The 21,966-nt window shown below is 45.5% G+C and overlaps 1 protein-coding gene across 1 annotated transcript in view; it reads left to right on the top strand.

Annotated features, from left to right (window-relative positions):
• The window catches only part of LOC126519690 (achaete-scute homolog 2-like), a 33,823-nt gene extending 15,798 nt beyond the window's left edge, over positions 1-18,025 (top strand). Inside the window, exon 2 of the mRNA XM_050169052.3 lies at positions 13,334-18,025. The gene's annotated coding sequence lies outside the window, so the exon portion shown is untranslated. The remainder of the gene's footprint in view (positions 1-13,333) is intronic.
• The last annotated feature ends 3,941 nt before the right edge of the window (positions 18,026-21,966 follow it).

Below are 21,966 nucleotides of genomic sequence, written 5' to 3' on the forward strand. Positions count from 1 at the left end.
GTGCGCTAGCGATGATGCTCTCAATAGTTTTTGTACTTCCGATAGTTTGTTAAAACTTTACTGTCGACAACACTGTGGATAGCTTTGCATCGCCACTACGCACACAGCTCTGTGCACCCTCTTCGAGGAGTCGCATGGCTGGCCGCAGTCACGCATGTTTCGGCGCCTTTTGCAGCGTTTTTTATTTCATTACCGCCCAAGCACTCCGAAGAGATGGTTAACCAGCGAAGCTGTGACTGGCGGTCCCGGTGTTTATCACTGGGTTAATCTGGATGGTTCATTAACGTCTTTCTCAATTATTGGCTACGTCTTTGTGTTTCTTACTGAGGGCACGGTCGGCTGCGATGGAGGAGCGAACGACGTCAGTGATGGTATGCCCGCCGTTGTCGCTTGCATTCGATGTACCCAGTTTGCTCGGCGGCGGGGTTAGCAGCATCCGCCCGCCATTAATGCTTGCGATTCTTCAAAATTAAATTGCTTCAAAATTATATCTGTCCGTCACGTAAGACAATGAATGGCTCATACCCACTTCAGGAATGGCTCATACCGCCCTAACTGCGGTCTCCCAATTACGACGACAGCAGAGAAATGAAATTCTGCGCTCGAATGACGAGCGGCAACGGAGCCAGCTGTAGAAGAAGACGACGACGCTCAAGCCATTGCTGGTGATTGTAGTTTTCTGTACACAGGCGCGGGCAGGAGGATTTTCGTTTTGCCTAGTCATATAAAGCTTCGCTTTGAAATAGTGCACGCGATGTCTCTGACCGAGTGAAATAAAAAGAGTGAGAATGATGTGAAATGAGTACGACATCAAGTAGCTCCTTCATAACTGAAAAGAACGTGGATATGCAATGCGCGCCTTGATATTTGTCGTGCTCCCCCTCCCTTTCTTTCTGGCTTCGATACTTTTTTTACTTTTTTGAGCTTTCTTTTCTTAACTCCTGCATTTTTTCTTGTACATTAACCAAGATAACAGATAGGTACTGTGGATATTCCGGAGGCAGTAGTAAGCGCTTCTTTTCATTTTACTCTAAGATTTACAATTGTTCGTTTTTTGTGAATGTAGCTGGGAAAAGGGAATCTGGATGTAGGTAATGGCGACAATATTTATCTTCCCTTGAGCCATAGCTGACTCCTCGAATATGCAATGTTTCTTAGGGTCTCGTTGCATAGACGATGGATTTTTGCTTCTAATGCGCGACCTCGAAGTAAGCAAGACACTCTGAGTGTTTATTTCAAGCGCTGTTTTTTTCCGGCCCCGGCCAATACGCATTGCAGTGTCTCACGTTTGGCGCGACTGTTGCAGCGCATGGAAGTGATGGTCAGCTGTGCGCTTTCTTGCTTCTGCGTTGTACCTCAGTATTTTGTAAAAAATATTCTATTTTTACGGAAGGATGAAGGAAGAAAGGAAGAAGAAGATCGTGGGACGCTGGCTGCTGCGTGTTGTTGCTGAGCCATCTTAACTACTCTGACTCATTTTGTATACATATTGCAAATACAATCTTCTATGCTCCCAACATCCCGTAATATATTGGTAAGAGTTGTGGGGTACCACGGTTGGAAACGGAGCTCCGCAATGGACGTCGCATCACCGTCCTCACCATGAATGACGGTGAGCACTCGGGATCAACGTCGTTGCTGCCTCCACCATCACCCGCTACGTCGCTGTCACCTTCGGTTGTCGTTGTGCAACTCAAGGATTCTGGCACTTTCTGCGCGACCGATGGCGCCGACGTTGAAGAGTGCGTGGCTATGTACAAACGCGTGAGTGGAATCAACAGATGGGACCTTACGGCTATACTAGCTAACCTGTTGTTCTACCTAAGAGGCACGGCAAAGGCGTGGTACGAAATCCACGAAGAGGAGCTAAGCAGCTGTCACCAATGCACAGAGAAATTGACAGACTTCTTTGGCAAACCAGCCAGCCGTAAGATTGCCGCAAAGCAGAAACTGGCCTCGCGTGCCCAATTCCCCACGGATTCCTATGTCTCGTACATCTAGGACGAGCTGGAACTTTGTCGTAAAGCCGATCACGACGTGACAGAAGCTGAGAAGGTCGGGCATGTAATTAAGGGCATTGCTGACGACGCGTTGAATCTGCTCATGTGCAAAAGCTGCTCTACAGTTGATGCAATCATTAAAGAGTGCCGACAATTCGAGCAGGCCAAAAGCCGATGCATCTTCCAACCATTGGCCAGACTTCAATCCTGCCGCAACGTCTGCGTGTGAAGATCAACCCGCACAGCAGCATGCGTCGCCATCAGAGGACGTGGTGCGAATCGTTCGACATGAACTGGATGCCATGGCGCCCTTAGCTTCCTGTTCGCGTAGCCCTAATGCTACCACATTTTCAGTTCCCCTCGTACAAGCCATCGTTCGCCAGGAACTTGAAAACATTGGTTTACATTCTGTGTGTGCTGTCGGCATACCCAGAGCTAACGAACGCCCTTCTACTATTTTCGCTCCACTTCTCTCCGCGGTATCGCAACCTGACTGAGTGGAGAACCGCGGACGACCAGCCGATGTGTTTCGCCTGTCGCCGCATTGGTCACGTCGCCCGATACTGTCGCAATTCATGGCCCTCAACACCTCGCACGCCGACCAACCTGAGCCGTTTTGGTGGAAATGTCCGCAATGTTTAGCCCACCGCCGAGTCTAACAGCGCCGACAACTCTGCTAGGAACACGTGGTACAGCGGCTCACCATCGCCGTGCGGACACCAGTCTCGTTCACCGCAAACGCATCGCCCATCTTCCCGTTCGCCGCAGCCACGTCGTTTTTCGTCCCCTGTGGATTTTGGCCGCACCCTTTCGGAAAACTAGGAAATGCAGCCCTCGGAGGTGGTGCTGCATTGCCGACTGCTGCAGCAAATCCTATGTCTGTGCCCACATGTAGAACTGTAATTGACGTTAAAATGGACGGCGTACCTCTCCAAGCACTCGTCGACACTGCAGCCCACGTATCTGTGATGAGTTCTAGCTTACGTAGACGTTTAAAGAAGGTCCTCATCCGAGCAGCTGCCCGAATGCTTCGTATGGCCGATGGCGGCATGCAGGTTGTTTATGGAATGTGTACTGCGCGTTTAAGTATAGCCGGCTGCCCTACTTCTGTTCTCCTTGCTGAGATCTACAACTGCCCTGACGACGTTTTCCTTGGCTTGGACTTTTTATCCACTCATTCTGCTTTCATCGACTGCGCGACCGGCGTTCTTCAGTTAGAACTGCCTTAACTTGCCGATGCACCGAGCACCGCCCCGGCGCATCTGTGCTCGCCTCACGTGTTACGGAAGGATGAAGGAAGAGAGGAAAAAGAATATCGCGGGACGCTGGCTGCTGCATGTTGTTGGTCGTCAGCCATATTAACTACTCCGACTAATTTTGTATATATATTCTAACTACAATCTTCTATACTCCCCAACATCCCCGTAGCAATATTGAGGAGATGCTGGAGCCCTTGGGTAGTGCTGGCTGCTGCTTTCCGCATTAAACAAATCTGCACTAAAATTATCTAACAGGCTGACACTCAGTACCAGCAAGGCAACAAGAATGAAAAAGGTCAGACAGTCAGGTGACGTAAGTTGATTTAAAGAACTCGATAAAATAAATAAAGTACACTGGAGCATAATGTTGTCTCGCATCAATGTAAAACGAGAAATCACAGCAGATGTCCCATAAGACGCATCGAAGCGTAAACTCAACTTACAGAAATTCAAATAAGCTCGGGCACACAAAGAGCATACAAACTAGAAAGGAATACAAACTGTAATCAACAATTTCAAATAATATTACTTCCTTCCCGGAATACCTGGAAGGCCACCAGCGCTTGCCTTTGTAATATATCTGTTTGCCATGGGCCCAGGATCTTCTTAAAGCTCAAAGGGCTGCGGACTATTCTCATTTGACTTCCTTGCAAATGGTGTGTTTCCGTGTCATGTCGCGGGCGTTGGAGTTGCAGATTACAAATGCCTTCATACTCGTAGCCGAAATCCTTAGCTGACTCTCAGCGCTAGAAATTTAATTATTGTGCTAGGCAGCATGCTGTGATGATCATGCATCAACGTAAAGATATGCCTCTATTTCCCCGTGCGTTTCTTCATGTGCGCTGCATGCGCAATGTGTCGCGTCTACCTCGACGTCTGCCATCCCTTCGTCATTTTTCATTACGATACTGACTTAACCAGTGTGCCTTTACTAGTGAGACATGTCTTGTTTTCTGAACGAAAGAATTAATCTTAGGTGCCTAAAAGTTCGCTTCTGCTTAGCGCGACCGGTTTGTACAGCGGATTAGTCGCCGTGTAGTTGGTCGAATTATCGCGGTTTTGCTCCTGACTGCCGGGGGTGTTATTCTTAAGAGCCATGGTACGCAATGCAGAAATGCGTTGCCTAAGTCAATATCTATAAACAGAAACAAATATCTTGCACGTGATCACCATATTTGTGGAGATGGAGCGCCTTCCGCTCCGTTGCCTGTATCGTCAAATACTGAACATGCTGTGAGATCCCCCTTACGCTTGAACGGCCTGTGCCCACCAGCCTAATTACCCAGTGAACAATGGGGCCTGACATTCGAAGGAAGGGGCTGTATGTATTATTAGCACCAGCTCTGAAGGGTGTTCGCAAGAAAAAAAAATTATCCATTGAGTTTGGATGGTAGACGGATGAAAAAGCTGAATTAAGCGCGGGCACCCTCAAGCGCTACGGTGCGATTGTGGGAGCTCGCTGATGCGAAAGTAATTTGTCTGATGTTCGTACGGCTGTGACTGCTTCCAACATATCATAGTAATTAATTTTTTTTGTGATATAACCTTTTTTCGCTTAAAATTACTGCTGCCTTCCTCGTCATCAGCGAAGAGAAATAATTCAACCCGTCGTTGTGGCGTTTACTTGTGAATTTCCTGTCACTTCTCCGATTACGGGCTGCATAGAAGAAAATGAAGGTGCCACGTGCGTCTACATGCAAAATGATCAGACGATTTATGATTGCATTGCGCTTAGCGTGGCACTGACGAACACAAGGAAGAAGACGCGAACGTGGGAGAGGCACAAGTATCGTTCGGGGGCTCACATTGTAGCTCAGCCATGAAATTTGTAGAGGGATCAAATACATGAATAATAACTGCTCTGCCATTGGCAAAGAAGCTGCAAACAAATTTTTGAATGCTACGCACTCTCAAGACAAGCAAAATATGTATCTTTTCATAAAAGAATACACTCGTACGTCCCAAAAATTGTGCCCGAAAAAACCGATATCAATGCTTCCATGTTCTTGTCCAGTCGATAAGTAAAGAAAATATCACACGAACTTTAGACCATAAAAGTTCGAAACCAGCAAACAAGTGCATGCCGCTGATATGCAAAATGGAAAAGCCGTGAAATGAACAAGCTGAGGACAAATATTTTAATTCGTCATTCAAGAACCTTGTTTGAGAGTCACCCGACGCGAATATACGACAAACGGGGTACTTTTTTATAAGTATTCTCCATGAGCATTTAGACATTTGTCCGCTGGCTAACGAGTCGCGTAATTCCCGTCTCATGAAGATCCTTGGTTTGCTGCTTCAAAAAGTCTGTAACTGGCTCCTTAACGTCATCGTCTGACACGAATTTGGTTCTCTTGATCTGTCTTTTTTTTTTTTAATTGCCTTAAAATGTGGCAGTCGGAAGGCGACAAGTCTGGGCTGTATGGCGGATTTGTCGTTGAGAATGATGACTCCATTCGTCAATTTTCCACATCGTTTTTCTTGATTGCGACACGCAGCCGATCTGGCGTTTCACAATACCGGAAAGGATTGATAGTTGAATGCTGAAGGTTCTATTTACCACCAACAGTACAGTGTGTCTCACACCTCTCCAGGTTTCTCTCCAAGTCTCCAGTCTCCCCATGTTTAGCAAATTCCATCAGTAATGACTGACGATCGAAAAAAAAAAGTCAATGCCTTCCTGGTGGAAATGAGGGCTTCTGCTTTCTTTAGGGGTGGTGAATTCGAATGTTTCCGTTGTAAGCATTGTCGTCGTGTTTCATGCTCGTAATAGGGACACCTTGATTGCTCCACGGTAACAACTGCAGACAAGAAGTCGTCACCCCCATTGTGATACCGGATCAGATGAGTCAAGGCAGCGCTGAGCCTGTCCGCCTTCTGGCGGTGGTTCAAAATTTTGGGCATCCATTGCGCACACAGGAGCCGATAACCGAGATGTTGATGAATTATGGTGTGAACCGAACCGTGGCTCACACGCTGTGCCAGTTGATCGATGCGTATCCTCCGTCCTTGTCTCATCACCTCACCAACCTTTGCAGATGTGTGGGGGCGATTGCACGGTGGCTTCGGCCCGGTCTTGGATCGTCTTTGCAACTTTCAGGTCTTTCTGTGAACCGTTTGCTCCAACGCTTCACAATGGCCAATGAAATGCAATGATCAAAGAATACGGCGCCTAATTTCTTTTTGGGAAAGACCTTCAGCTGTTAAAAACATAACGACACCACGCTGTTCAACTTTTGCAGCGTCCGTTATGTCACGCAACCATGTTCAACGCATGCAGTGCATAAGAGCAATTTATCCTCACACCTGCATGCCACTTTTGTGAATCAGAGATTTGTGTGTGCTACGCGCATGCCTCGCCGATAATGAACCGAACCATTATTGCGAAGGGTGGGTTGGCTCACTTTCACTTGACTCGCCCTCGTAGATTAGAAATGTGAAGATACAATGGAATATACAAATGGGAACATACAGCTTGGTAAAGGGCAAATAACTGCCACTGGAAGCAAAGTTCTATGCAAGTATACAGAAAATCTTGCAAAAAGATATTTGACTATACGTCTAAATCTCCAATAAGCCTAAATATTTAAGAAAAGTCACTGTATATAATGTGTCAAACAAGGAAAATAAACACGGTGGGCAATCACACATTCACAGATAACAGAATCCAAAGGACCGCCCGCCCTCCCTCCACTACCCCCAATGTATCGCGCGCGACGAAAGGCGGCGCGCTTCCTACCAGATTTTTACCCTTGCTCACCCAAGGCTGAGCCACCATCGTCGGCTCACCCACACCAACCTCCTAGCTTTCATTCGCCCATGCAACATGCGGCGCGCGGTCACATTGTCCTTGGTGGTCCTTAGACTCGATACGGAACATGAGGGTGACGGCGACGGCAGGAATGCGCCTGGAGTGTTCATATAATTGCTATCGCAATAATATATTACGAGTGTCCGGCAGCTGAAGCGTCCCGTGGCCTTTAACTTTCCGCTAAAGAAGACGAAGGGACGAAATCAAACTTTCACCATGCGTCAATTCACTGCGCCTCAACAATCTTTTTTTTTTTTTTTGTGGAGCCGGAGCAATGACATAAAAAAAAAATGCAATGGAAAGCACGTTGGCCGCAAACAAATGCCTACACTGGGCACCCAATGTGGCTACCGAAAGGATATCGGAGAAAACTTTGTACCGAGACGCTTGGTCCACACAGAACCATACGCATACTGCTAGGTATCCTACAACGGCGAGACAAGACTTTCCGGAGAAGTTGCGCTTAAGCGAACGCGTTGCCATCCGTCGAGTCCCCACAGCTATGGAGGCGAGCGACCATTGTTTCTTTTACTAGTCTGCTATACAGAAAGCGTCCAAAATTCCCAATGGCCACTTGCCATCAAAATGCCCTTGAAATGTTGTGCTCCTTGGCGTTATGTGACTCCCGGTGCGTGGGCGTTGCCGCGAAATTCACCCCGAGTTTGCAATGTTCGCGCTGGAATGTCTTTCCGAGCGTGAAAAAGGCATTCTAGAGGAAATCCAGGATGATTTCGAGCGGCGGGGGTCATTTTGGTCGGCGGTGCATGATAGCACGAAAAAATTTCGGGAGTGGGATATGGGGCTGAAGCCTTATAAGCCCCTGGTGATGATGCGTTTCGCCAGGAAAACATCGTTCACTTGCACCCGTTCGCTCTTGCAAACTCGGCTTCAATAAGCATGAAGGACGGAGTTCTTACGCACTACTCTTTTTCTTTTGCTGTCGGAAGTGCCTTTCATATTTCTCGCACAGTTTTTGTTTTTGATGCGCCAGTGACTGTGGTTCTTTGTAGTGGTGGAGAGCATTTGCGCTGTTTGCATTGCGCAGCCAAGAGGTGCTGTCAGAAGTTCGCGCGTACTTGTGCCCCATTATCCTGTCTTTTAGACACCGTCCGGTTTGCCCAATGTACACTTTCCCATAATGTAGTGGGATTTAGTAAACCACTCAACTAGCGCATTTCACGTACTTTTTCACGTGCTTAGTATGACAGAATATAGCACTTCGTTTTATTTCTTTGGATCCTGCGTTCACCCTCTTGCACATACCTTTTAGTTTTTGCGAAGCGGTGAACACTATTTGAACATCGTAGCGTTGGGCTGTCTATATAGACGTGTTCTTTAACAGTATAAAAAAAAGTTGGTAGTTTGCGCAGCGTGCGCCAGCGTCTTGTTCCTTATGTTCGTCAGTGCAGCACTAAGCGTAATACAATCATGAACGTCAACCAACTAGCCCGTTCATTGCTTTACTAAACGACAAGTTTGCTTTCCGTGAATCAGTGTTTTATTCCCGTATCCGCAGGCTCAGTTTAAGACATTCGACTATGAGTTTCGGCTGTTAGTTAGATGTGTGAACTGTAATTGTGGGTGTAGATGCCTCGCAAAAGTCGTTGGAAGAGACCCTGATTTTGTTTTCCTTACCTGAGTAACGCTAGAATTTGTGCATCATGTTACTTTGTTAACTGATGTGGTGTTTGTGATAGGAGCATTGCCGGTCGCATAACACTGGTACTGTGACATTTTATGACACTTTATTACGACGGTAACATGACATTTTATTTCAATATAACTGAAGTAAGTCCTTTCACATCTGCGCAAGGCCTAAACATGATCGCAACTTGTGCAGTGTCTCGGAAACAGTTATGATCATACAAAAGACGCAATATTAGGTATCCTTGACAGATTTGAGGCTAGAGGTATTCTTGCTACAATCAGTGATTACGAAACGTCCATGGCGTAGGTATAACCGACACGACGCTTTCAGATACGCCAAATTCGGCGTACTTTTGAGTAGGTCTTCATTACTCTGCGATAACTGGCTACCTAGTGCACCTAGAAAATAAAAGTGAACTTGTAGGCTCAGTTTGTTTACTAAAGGGTGATTGAAATGCTCGGAAAAGTGTTCTACGCAGCGTTGCCGCAAAGTTGTACTGGTTTGTATGCAGTCGAAATAGGCACACATATTTGCAGCTTGCAAAACAAATAATTATGTCTGGTCACTGAATAGCTTGAAGCTATAAGCCTTTGCTTAGTGATAAAAAGGTGTACGAACCAAGTCCAGCATACCTTTCGAAGTGCTTTGTTGCTGCGTTCTGATGTTGAAAGTTCGCAGGAAGTAATGAAGGAGAGTATTTTAAGCATCGACTCAATTTAATGCGAAGCATCCTCCTTCGACTCCAGCCAGTTCTTACGAGTAGGCGTCTCGGGTTTATCGTCGTTTTCGTGGAGCGATTCTGGTGATAGTGCAGTCTAAAATTATTTGCCACATGCGGCTGTGTATGTGTCACTGGATTTTAGTTTCCTTTCAGTGGCCTGGCCATTACAAACATTCTGTCGTATAAATATAAACACAACTGCTCTAATCTCTACATAACCATTCGCTACCCAACAACTACAGTATTCATACAATCATTCTCTACGAAGCATGAATGTTTCGCATCATGTGTATGGTCAACTACAGTTGTCTGTCAATTTTGTTTTGCGTATTTCCCTATGCTTCCACGACAGTGATACTAAAGACCACACAGGTAGTCTCACCGACATACCCAGAACAAATAAAGCAGTCAGCTGTATGAAACCTGTCACTGTCAAGCCCTTGTGTCCGAGTTAACGTTAGACAAGCTGAGCAAATAAAAAAAGCAAGTCTATTCCACCTTGCGAAGCTGGATTCAGCGTAGTTGTAAAAGTCGGGGTAAAGAAAACTTGTGGATAAGACAACTTGTGGTGAAGACGTTATTGCATCCCTCATTGCCACATAACAACGGCAATCGCAATGGCTTCGGGATCGCTATGATATACACTGATCGGCAAAATCCCAACCACGAGAAATAACGGCAGAACTCATCTAGCGATTACTCTTACCGGTAATGCGAATATCAATTGAGACACGTAGCACCAGACCATATCCCTGGAGTCAGGTATATTCAACACATGTTTAGCAGTTCTTAGATTTTCGTTGCTCGGCCACAGGCAAAATTCTCCGATATCTTCCCACTTTGTTATGGTGCTCGCTTACCTAAGTCGCAAATAGGTATCGAGGCATGATCACAACTTTATAACGTGGACGCACTGATGGTGGAATGATGTAGAACAAATGAAAGTGATCGAACGATAAAGGCGTATAACGATGATGACATGACGAGAATGAGATGTCGATTGTTAAATAATCAGGATGGTGTAATGACAAAAATGTGACGACAACATGAAGACAATGGGATGACGATGATATGCTACGGTACGGCGACAACCGGAAGAAGCGGGAATGATGATGCTGGCACGAGCAAGACGGCGACGGTGTGACAACGGGTGCATATAGCGTCCGTGTGACCATGATGCAATGACGACGATGGAATGACAACGGCGGCATAATCACGATTGAACAATGACAGCATGCTTACGATAGAATGACGAACAAGGAATGATGATGGATCGACGAAGGTGATATGACGTCTACAGCATGGAGACAACGGGATGGCGGTACTGAAATAATGGTATGGTGAAACAATGTGGGACGACGATAACATGATGACAACGGTATGACGACGTTGGCATGACCAGAGTCGAATGTCGCAGTTACAATGATGAAAATGACCGCATTGACATTGTGACGAACGTATGACAAAGAATGCACGACGGCTGTATGACGACGATGCAGTGACGGCGATGACATGACAACAGCGTGAAGACAATGGTATGACCACGAGTATGATTACAATGGCATGACGATTACTGCATCATGAAACGTCTATGGCGACGATGCCTTGGGGACGACGGCATGATGAGAGTCGGATAACGAAGCTGGAGTGATGATGGTACGGCCACGACTACATTACGATGGCGGTCGGACAATGCATGGTAGCACTCTGACGATGATGGCATGACACGGGAGGCATACTCACGATTGAATGACGGTATTAGGTTGATAATACAGTGACGAAGAAAGATTGACGTCAATGGTACGACGAAGACGTTATAAAAAGGACGGCATGATGACAATGGGATGATGTTACTTGAAGTGATGACAATGACAAAGCGACACCGTAACGATGACTTCATGACAGCTATGTGACGACGATAGCATGACCAGAGTTAGACGACGAAGCGGCAATGATGACGATACAACGACCACGATGCCATCTCGACCCCGAGCACATAACGAGGGGTCCAAGTGATTAGGAAACGTGGACCACGGAGTCGGAGTAAAAGACGTGATGATGGCACCATGACGAGAGTCAGATCACGAAGCTGGAATGAGGAAGATTCAGCGACCGCGAGGGCATCACTATGCCAGCGTGACAACCAATGTGGATGACTGTATGACGACGATGGTGTTACGACGAAGGGATAACGAGTGTCGTATGCCAAACCTGGAATGACGGCGATGCAACGACCACGACGGCATCGCGACCAGGAGCCCATGACTAGTGACCCAAGCAGGTGGACAACTTGGCCGCTGGGTCGATGTAAGAAGACAGACAGACAGACGGACGGACGGACGGACGGACGGACGGAGTCAAGATGGCTTAAGTAGGCAGAGAATGATATTCGCAATAAAATCACGGGGATAGACACGATTTTAAGACCCTACAGCGTTTGGTTGTAAGAGGTCTCACGGAGCAACATGGTAGGACTTAAATTTTTATCTTGCACTTCGGTAAATTTCATTTTTACAGCTTAGCTTACGTTGGCTGGGACGCTATATATATCTTAGTTCCATTTCGGGCGGCTACTGCGCTCACAACAGTAGAGGCATAAGGGCTATATTTCATAGCACATAGCATTTAAATACATTGTTTTGTAGCCCTGGATTCAGCGGAGCTTGTTCGATGCACAATAGGAGGACGACTCTTAGCAATTACTTCAAGCGTGCAACTTCGAATTATTCAGAAGACACACGCAGCACGCACTTATTTTTGTCTACGGAGTTGCCGAATGCTGCCTGCTCGTTCTGCTCGTTAATACATTCCCGGCCATCACTTGTGGCCCTACTTTGACTGGTAATCAGCGCAGGTTAACTTCTACAGGAAGGCAGAAGTGCTGACCATTGCAGCACTGAAGACAGCGATTCCTATAACCAAGCTACGTGCTTATAGGGCACGATCGCGAGGTGTGCTACTGCAAGAGAAAATTTAAAATTAAATTAAATAATGAATTTTACGAGCCAAAACAACTTTCTGATTATGAGGCACGCCGTTGTGAGGGACTCCGGATATTTAGACCGACAGGGGTTCTTTAACGTGCACCTAAATCAAAGTACAGGGGTGTTTTCGCATTTCTCCCCCATCGAAATGCGGCCGCCGTGGCCGGGATTCGGTCCCGCGACTTCGTGCTTAGCAGCCCAACACCATAACCACAAAACAACCACGGCGGGTGCAAGAGAAAAGGGAGGCCATTTCCACATTACCGTCTCCGGCGAAGCATAGAATGGTGGGCATCGCGGGAACAGTATCCTTTGCCAGCGCACAAAAAAGTGACAATCGTTCGTTTAAAGAATGATCAGTGTAGACAGTGCCAGCACCTGAAAATGCGGCATACCGTTGTAATGTTGTGTACCGCGCTTATGCTCTCAGGTGTTCTGGTTTGGCATTATTTGCTCTTGCGTAGACAGCAGCCTAACTATACTCAAGCTTAGCTGTGAGCGTACAACCAGTCATGGATACTATGGAAAGCAGGCACATGATGTAGTCATGTAACTGTATACACGAAAGACGACCAGAGGCTAGGGAAGCAGCTGTAGTATAGACATGAATCATACCAGTATAGGGCGAACAAGATCTGTGCCGTTGTATGGGGAACTGCTTCGTATTACTGCTGTAGGCATCCCTGTAGGTATTCTGGACACATGCCCACTGAGCACACACCTTACTGCGCTCCGTGCAATACGGTCACTCCTGTACGGCTTCTTTCTTTCTTTACTGCGAGAAAATCTTGCATAGCATAAGGGCAGTGCATGAGAACACTGCGGTAGTTTAATAGCATGATAAAAGATTGCAATCCTTCCAGTGTCTTATGGACGCCCTTTAATGAATATTTTTCTGTGTTCTGTGCAGGAATCGATCTCTATCGTTGCAGAAGACTCCGAGCCCTGGTTACCGCGCCACAGCACTGGTCGGACCCAACCCTGTTACCGGAAAAGACGTGGGTGCTCACCGGCTCCATCTTCCTTTCGAACATCAGATGCCACTACAAGGAGGCTCCGTGCGCTGTCTGTCGATACATCGCACCCTCCTCCATCGAAAACTGTGTTCATGATGCCCCGAACAAGGCGATATTGTACGTGTCCCTTAAATTATACATTACGCCAATCTGCGTGTACCCAGAGCATCGTTGTGCCGTTGTTTTGTGAAAGCAAAATGGAATGTGTTATACACTCTTTCACAATTAACCATTTTACGGTGATGCTCTCACGGTGAAACACACTTTGTCTGTTTGTGTTTATCGAGACTGTATCCAGAGGCTTTCAGAAAGCCGTGCGTGTCTCCGGTTACCGTGCATTTAAATTCGCGTAACTATTTAGGTAACTGATAGTAGGACTTTTCTCCGTAGTGATGAGACCTCCTTCACGTTATGTGCCTGCGGTGAAAGCTTGACATTCAACAGACTATATTTTTTAGAAATGAGAAGGGTCCAACGCCTCTTTTATTGCTTCGAATTCTCTACAATTTTGCCAACGTATACCAGTGTTATGTGCGGTTTCTCTCCCACAATGGACTTCTGATGTGTTAGGAAGTGAAACACAGTGGTTTCTTACTAGATGTGATGACATTTTTCTGCATTTTAGGTGCTGAAAATGAGGGTTAACTTATTCTGAATACAGTCCGCAGTTATTATTTTATATTTTGCATATGTTTAGCTTCAGGCGACCGGCAAAACCAATCGATTTATGGTCAAGCAATGCTGTGAGCCATAGGACTTATATGTTGGTCTGAATCATCTCTTGAAAAGGAACGCCGACACCTAACTTCGAGACAGAATGTATGTGGTTAGTGTGTTTACTATTTATGTTGTGAAGAATTAATGCACAGTTGACGTAGAATACGGCGTATTAAAAGGCAATGTGATTTAGAAAAAATTTCGCGAACCAATGGGCCTATAAGGCAGGTTGGTTCATCTAACATGACAGCAGATGAGTATTTTTTCTGCATTGCGTGAAAATTGTGTTCTGATAGTTATAATTCGCATTTGGTGCGTTGTAGTGCAGTGCTTAGGAGAATATTATTTGTTATTGCTTCTACTGTGCAAAAGCAGGCACTTATCGTTAGTCAATGTTCTGGAAGTCTTCATAATACCTCTGTAGTTTTGTGTAAGCTGCCGGTTTCTTAACGGATGAACATTTTCCATTTCCATGAAGTAATTGTGTGTACTTCAATTCAAACCTTGGGATCGAATTCTGCGGTTGGGCAGGCAGTGTGGCCCTAAACTTTGGTCAGCGTTTCGTGTCTTATCAACCATGTATAGTTAGTCATTCTAAGGGCATTATTTTACGCAGCTCTTTGTTGCGCCATAGTCATGAATGTGGCAACTTAGTTCTGTGGAAGTCGTGCAAATGTACAATGAAAAAAGTAGCTAAGCGTAGCATTATCAAGACAAGGTTGCAATTAATGCATTTCTGAAAGCACTGCTGCAGTTAGTAACGACTACAAGCCTCCACAAGCTGCTTTAGCCTTACTTGGTCTTCATTTGCTGCACGTGATCGCCTGGTGTGATCGTGTTACTGTAATCGCTCTCTCTCTCTCTCTCTCTCTCTATTTTTTTTTTATCTTTTGACCGTTCTCTTCGCCGGCCCCTGGTGAACGGTAGCTAGCCACATTTTCTGTTCTTGTTAATCTGCCTGCTTTTCTTATCTCTTTCGTCTCTTTCTCTCTACATGGGCGCCGCAAATCTACGTTCTATGGTTGTTGATTTTCGACCGTTTTCTCAGACCATCTTTCAGGCTCACTGTGTTTAGGTGTACCCGCTCAGCCTCACCGGAGGAAGAATGCGCCGATCGTGTTTTATATAATCTCACTGTTGAGCTGCCAGGAAGGAAGTCCTTCGGTTACGACACTGTGTAGCTGCGCGAAATAAAACTAGTGCGACAAACAAAAACTTTATTATTCAATTTGTGTCCGTAAGTAACTTCGATATGAAATATACCACTCAGGAATTTGTTTCGCGCATTTTGTCAAACTGTGACGTCTTATTTAAAGTCACGGTTACTAAAAAAATGCAGCTTGCGTTCGGCGTGGTCTGCGGAGTGCGTAACATAACGTAAGCTGAATGACCTGACGTGACCGCGCTACAGGGGCCTGCGCTGCGCGTGCCAAGCCTGCGGGGCCCTTCGCGCCTTGTCCGTGGAAGGCAGTCCATCTTTATGCAGCCAGTTCAAGCATCAGCGAAGCGGACACGTTAGCGCACTCATGGGCGGATGGTTGTGCGCTTGAGCGCCGTCGCACTGTGCGCCCGAGAGGATAGGATCTGAAAAACGGACAGTTAAAAAAATGCAGAAAGGAAACAAAGAGCATGCACTAAAATGTGCATTTATTGCAATTTTTTTGGTCTTCTCTCATGCCAATCATGGTCGATTGACCTCGTATGCTCTGCGCGGCTGTCGTGTTCAAGTTCGATAATAGTGCCTTGCCAGCACAAGCCGGTATTGTTATGATATGCTGTCATGTTACATAAGCAGTGATATCACCACACATCAGAATGCATGATGATATATTGTCAGTACCATACTACGTTGAATTACCTCGGCCAAACTTTATTTCATGCTCATTATGCTGTCGAGGTATGCTGTGGGAAAACCACGAGGGCAAGTTCATTGCAATTAATTGTCATATAAAATCTTGCCGGACGCGTTAAGGAGTTCAGGTAGGTGCCTTATGCTTTGCAGTTATGTCCGTTAAGGAACAATGGTGGTTGCCTAGACTAGCGGTTTTTATCCGCTAAGGAATTATTGGCGAAAGACGTGTCCTTTTGAGAAGGACTTTGCGAGTTGAAACAATAAAAGGTGTCTGAAGAAAAGCCACAGACAACTTCCGTTTAAACAGATTAGCTACGTCAGTTATTCTTACAAAGCTGGATAGTTTAAGTATATTTTAGTGCATAGATCCAGAATACCGATGATCTTCCATTATATTGATTGTATCCATGGCAAGTACATGGTAGGTGTCGGTTTCCGACTCCTTGCTTAAACATACGCATGATTGTTTTGTATACAATAGAAGAATCTTTTGCAGACCTGGCGTACTTGCCCACTTTCATAAGACAAAAGAACCTATGCCAGATATGCTAGTTTTACCCTGCATGTCATACATATTTAAAAATTCGTTTCACAACGAGCAAAGCTATCTTTAAAGAGCGTGATAGTTTCACTGAACATTCTCATAATTTCCTGGTTTTCTAAAAAGCGTCTGTACAAAATGGCTAAGATATTGAGCTGTCTGCTGCACGTTGTTGAGTCACTCCCGTGTTGAGCGACATGTCTTTGCGTGGTAGACAGGTTTCTCTGTAGTGCTGAGATAAGGACAGGTACGAGATGTAATGAATCTGATAAAATACTCAAATAAAGGAGCTCAACAGTCATTCACCTGTGTGGTTCCACTGAGTAATCAGGTGTAGTTTTCAGACTCCTCTTTGCAAGTAATGTGTGGTCGCATTGGCTGCTCCTTTCCTCCCATATCTAAAAAAGAATCACAGGCTCAATATTAGGACTGGTTCTTGCGATACGATATTGCCAGCAGCGTCAGCAGTATGGCTAAAAACCCGAGCATTTCTTTTTCATTGGATTCACTAACACAAATTACTAGAAAAAACAAAAGCAATTTCTTTTTCTGTACGCATTTCATGCCCTTTAAATAACGGATGCTAACCAGTTTCACGTGGACGTCAAGTTTTCCGCACAGAATTGGAAGCGAAGCACATTTGTAGCTACTCACACAGGGGCACCTGAAATGAAATAATTGCCGTCACAGTGTGCTATCAAATGCGAACCAACTTGCTATACTTTTGCATTCACGTTTCTCGTGTTTGTACGCTGTTCTACAACGCGAAAGTACGCTGCACTTCGCAAATGCCTGCATTTAACGGGTGCTGGGTATTCTTTGAAGAGCAACGTAACCGCGGTGTAGAAATACAAGTTTGCATGCCGGAAACATAGGGCGAGAAATTACGCAGCATTGCTCAAAACTTTCATTACGTTGTTTCCACATTAAAATTTTGGCAACCTGAGCAATATACTTTGAAGCTCCTTAGATGAAGCCTCGGAGTATGTTTTTTTTATTAAAGTTGTATAATGAAATTTACTTAGATCTGTATTCAAAATTTTCTTTTCAATTAAGCCTCGTTTATAGGTTCTGTTTTTAGCAGCCTATAACCCTTTGACAAATGCAGCAAGTATCACCTTCCGCGTGTTTAATTTGCATGGTAGCAAAAGTTTATATTTTTATTGTAATCAGTGTACTTTCGTATTTCATTTTTGTAGAAAAACCGTCACGTGCTTTGTGAAAATTCTACATTATTTGTTTTCGCAAACGATGTTACTCTTGACGGTCCGATTAGTAAAAGCAATAAGGCGTATTTTTATACTATAACGACTGGGTTTTCCACATTGTGTAAATACTTCATGTTTCCATTCAACTGGATGTTTGTTCCAAGCGTTGTCGCCACGTACTTGTTTTGATAAATGCTTGCTCACCAGAGATTATGAATGGCCAGTATCATCTTGTTCTCAAAATAATAAAAAAAGTATTTTTACTGTACGTTCTGTGTTGATTCTCAGTTCCTTGCATGTAAATATTTGCATGAGAAAGTGCTGTGCGACTAAAATTAGCGTTTCCTATACCTGGTACTATTTAAGATAAACTATTCGAAAAACTATTTCCTTCATCAAAGGCGGCTATTTAACTATTTAATTGTTGGTTTAAGTACATACCATCATTTTATCTGGACCAAATAAGTTGGATAGAGGAAGCCTCATGCCTTCAATCTGAATAAAAAATACGTACGTGAAATTTGGGGCGCAGACGTGATCTACAGCTAAGGAAACAAGAAAAAAAGATCTCGTAGCATGTAACGCACATTTTAAATTATGCAGATCCAACGCACATTTGGCAGCTATGTCAAGAGGTTAAATAAATGTTATAAACAAGTGTTGCTAACGATGTATTTCGATAGCCTTCACAGTGCACATAACCAGGGAAGAAAAGGGCAGGCAGAATGAAATAGCTGTGACTTGCAACTAATTTTATATTCAGGAATAATTTAATATCTAAAATTGAATACCAGGCAAGGAAAGCTACTGAGCACCAACACTCGTGTTTCAAACACACGTGCCTATTAATTGCCATGAAAGCCGGCAACTAATGAAACTCCTGTTTTCGACGTTGCAACGGAGGGTGCACTAACACCCATGACACCCAGCCTATTTTTTGTTTCAGCCTCGACAATTTGACGAATAAATTGGGTTCTATACTTCGTAACATAAATGCCCAAATGACCTTGCACAGCATTATAAGCGTTATTGTGCTGCTCTAGCAGACGGTCATTAAAGCATCTGCCAGTCTGCTTGACTTATTTACATTGACTTATTATTGACTTGACTTATTATTGTACATGTCACTTGGTTCGCATACTCGACTGCCACTTTGCAGGGGAGGAACGTGACCCGCGCTTCAATGAGCAGGCTGAGTCACCTGCTGTGACAAAAATGGACACCCTGTCATGCACGCATGGGCTTTTGCGGGAGTGTGCTCTCGCGCACACTCACTGTGGGACATGGCGCACGTGGCAATCGCATATAGGACAGCTCGTTTGAGTTGGCGCGAAATAAGTATGCTTGCAGGTGTGGGCCACTTTTGATGCGATGCCATCAAACGGTCCTTTGAGCATTAAAGCCGGCGTCTGTAGCAGCGGAACTAGCCTGCGACGCCACGTCAGGTGCGCACCTCGACGGAGCAAAGCGGGCGAATAGGACATTACCTGGTTCGCTGGCGCAACAGCTGTTGCATTAGGGGACAGGGTATTGCCGCGTCACCCCGGCTCTTGCAAGGCTGTGTTGTCAGCGCGTTCCCTGGCTACGCAAACTCTAGCCTGCTTTCTAACTTCGCCTCTGTAATTGCAACGAAGAGATTAATGTATAGAAAGAGAATGAATTCACTTGAGGAAACCAGCGAAAAAATTGAGACGCAGACACGACAGAAAAAAAAAAACGCCTCAACGCTGGACTAGCAACTGACATATATTTAAAAACGCCGATCAATCCTCGAACATCAAAACCACCGACACATGAGCATTCCACTTAGCAAAGTACAAATTCTTCAAGTTGATGAATGTTGCCCCAACTACCCCATATTTGAATTCAGTCTTTTAGAAAAGCTATCTCTTTATCGCTCAGAGAGATAGGCAATTTACCTTCGTCTTGTACACTGATATAAAATGCCTCCAGTATTTCTCTTTCGGTTTCTGTCCTGCCCTTGCCATGAATTGTCACATTTTCAAAAAGTGGTGTACAGTCAGGCAGACAGTGACGACAATGAAAACCAGGTGACCAGTTCTTTGAGAATGCACAATGCCCGTGCATCCGGTCATTGACGCATCGGCCTGTTTGGCGAATACAGAGATTACCACACTTCAACGGGATTTTGTAGATAACGCGTGTCGCGCACCTAAAGTATCCATTCAAATGCTTCGTTTTGCAGTCTTCCTTCTTCTTCCCACCATTTTCAATGCGCGTGCACTGTCCGGACGGCTTACACGGAGCGGAAAACTAATTGTACACCATGCGACCCAGCGACTTTCTTGGTATTGTGCGACACTTTGTGAATATAAGGCATCTCATGAACTTTTTTTGTTTCTTGTTTATATCATACTTTCGGTCAACTTTGTTTTGTCTTTTGAGCTTTACACGTAAGCTTTCAGCTGCCGCCTTAAGCAATTGTGCAGGAAAACAAGCTGCATTCATAATAGTAACAGCGCAATCAAAACGACGACGGAGTGAAAAGACACAGGACGAGCGCTGACGCACAACTAAGTTCACTGAAACACACATCAGGGATATTAGCGACACAGGCGATCACATGGTCAATCGATGAATGCACCGCCAGGCACCGCCAGGGCATCTGTTACCGTGTCGAGCTATCTAGGTAAATTAATTCCTGGTGAGAAATTCTTGAGAATTCCTGCTGCTTGTTTTGATCGTGGTGTTACCATTATTAATGTATACCGACTCGCCCAACTTTCCAACCTAAACCCGCTGCAGCTAGCCTCTGAATTTGGCGTTCAAAGCTTTACTGGGAAGCGTGACAACAGCTTTTCTGCAGCGCACACCGGAAATACAAAGTGGCTATACTTCTTTTAACCAACATAGAATGGCTTTACTCAAACGGAAGCAAAGCCTTCTCAGTTCTAGGTAAGCAAATCCAGCAAACGTGGATGTCATCGCAAAAAGTTATTGTTACGTCTAAAAAGCTAATGCGTTTTTCCTTAGGAAGTTCAAAGGTAAAACTCAAAGTGTCAGAACGCCCTTTGGAGTCCGTTAAAATATCTTCTGCCACAGTTTTCACACATTGAGGGGGTATAACCTTAAAGATATTTAAAAAAGCGTCTATGTATCGGAACGCGTGAAGCACTCTATCGTTGTCAGCTGGTGCCTCCATTAGCCTTTTGTCAAACTTTGAAAGAAAAATATTGCGCACACAGGCGCCACGGAGGAACCTAGATGTCTCATTTCTGGATAAAGTGGCGATGTCTAAATAGAACTATAGTCGAAGATAACTACATAGCAACTGAAGAAATGCGCCGCCATTGACACCGCACTCATACTCGGCGCGAAAGAGACCCGCGCCGAGTAACGTAAGGTACGCCCGCACAAGCAACAAAAACGCGCGCGACACGCCGCACGCGGCAGACGCGTGGGGGCAAGTCCACAGTCGCGTTTTGCGGCACGCGGCAACGGCCCGTGGAGTCCCGCGTTGTCTCGTTCCATTCGATACTTCTCGTGACAACGCGCTCTCCGTTCTACCCATTCCGTGTTCCATCGGAAGTGTCTGTGTTATTTTGGGCCACTGCCGGCCACGCTCAGACATGTCGGATACGGACGAGGAGCTACTGGTGACTGTGCACACTATAACACTTATTTGTTCTTTATTTGTACGACGCCGACGTGCCAGAAAGCGGACGAGAAAGTTTTGGGTGCGGTACAGGGACACTGAGGGCCAGGCGCACACTCTGCTTCCCCGCCTTCACCAATTACTCTCCTGTCATGCCAAACTGCTGTCCAATAATGTGCTAGCGGTTGGCGCGCAGCTCCTTCTCCGACGTTCGACTTATCATAGAGGCACGCATATCCGCGAACGGTTTCCAAAAACGCCTCCACTGCGAGGCGACTTCTTCGTCGACGTCTCGGTGGCGGTGTGGTAAAGCTTAACAAAAACAGCCCCCTTGACTGGAAATGGCCTCTGAGATATTACGGCGCGCGTGTCACTCTTCAATCTCAGAGCCCGTAGATTATGATTCTTTGCTTATGCGACAAGTGGCGCCACAACAGCGCAGCTCGTAAAGCGGCTCGCTTCTTATTGGTGGTCGTCTTGCGGCTGCCGCGAAAAAATGGGTCTCGCACTCATCGGCTACCATTTTCCAAGGTTTTCGGCTGTTTTGCGAAGCCGACCCACGGAAACTATACCTTTTATGAGGCGGCAAGGTC

The sequence above is a fragment of the Dermacentor andersoni genome, chromosome 10, assembly GCF_023375885.2.
Source record: "Dermacentor andersoni chromosome 10, qqDerAnde1_hic_scaffold, whole genome shotgun sequence".
Taxonomy (NCBI): domain Eukaryota; kingdom Metazoa; phylum Arthropoda; class Arachnida; order Ixodida; family Ixodidae; genus Dermacentor; species Dermacentor andersoni.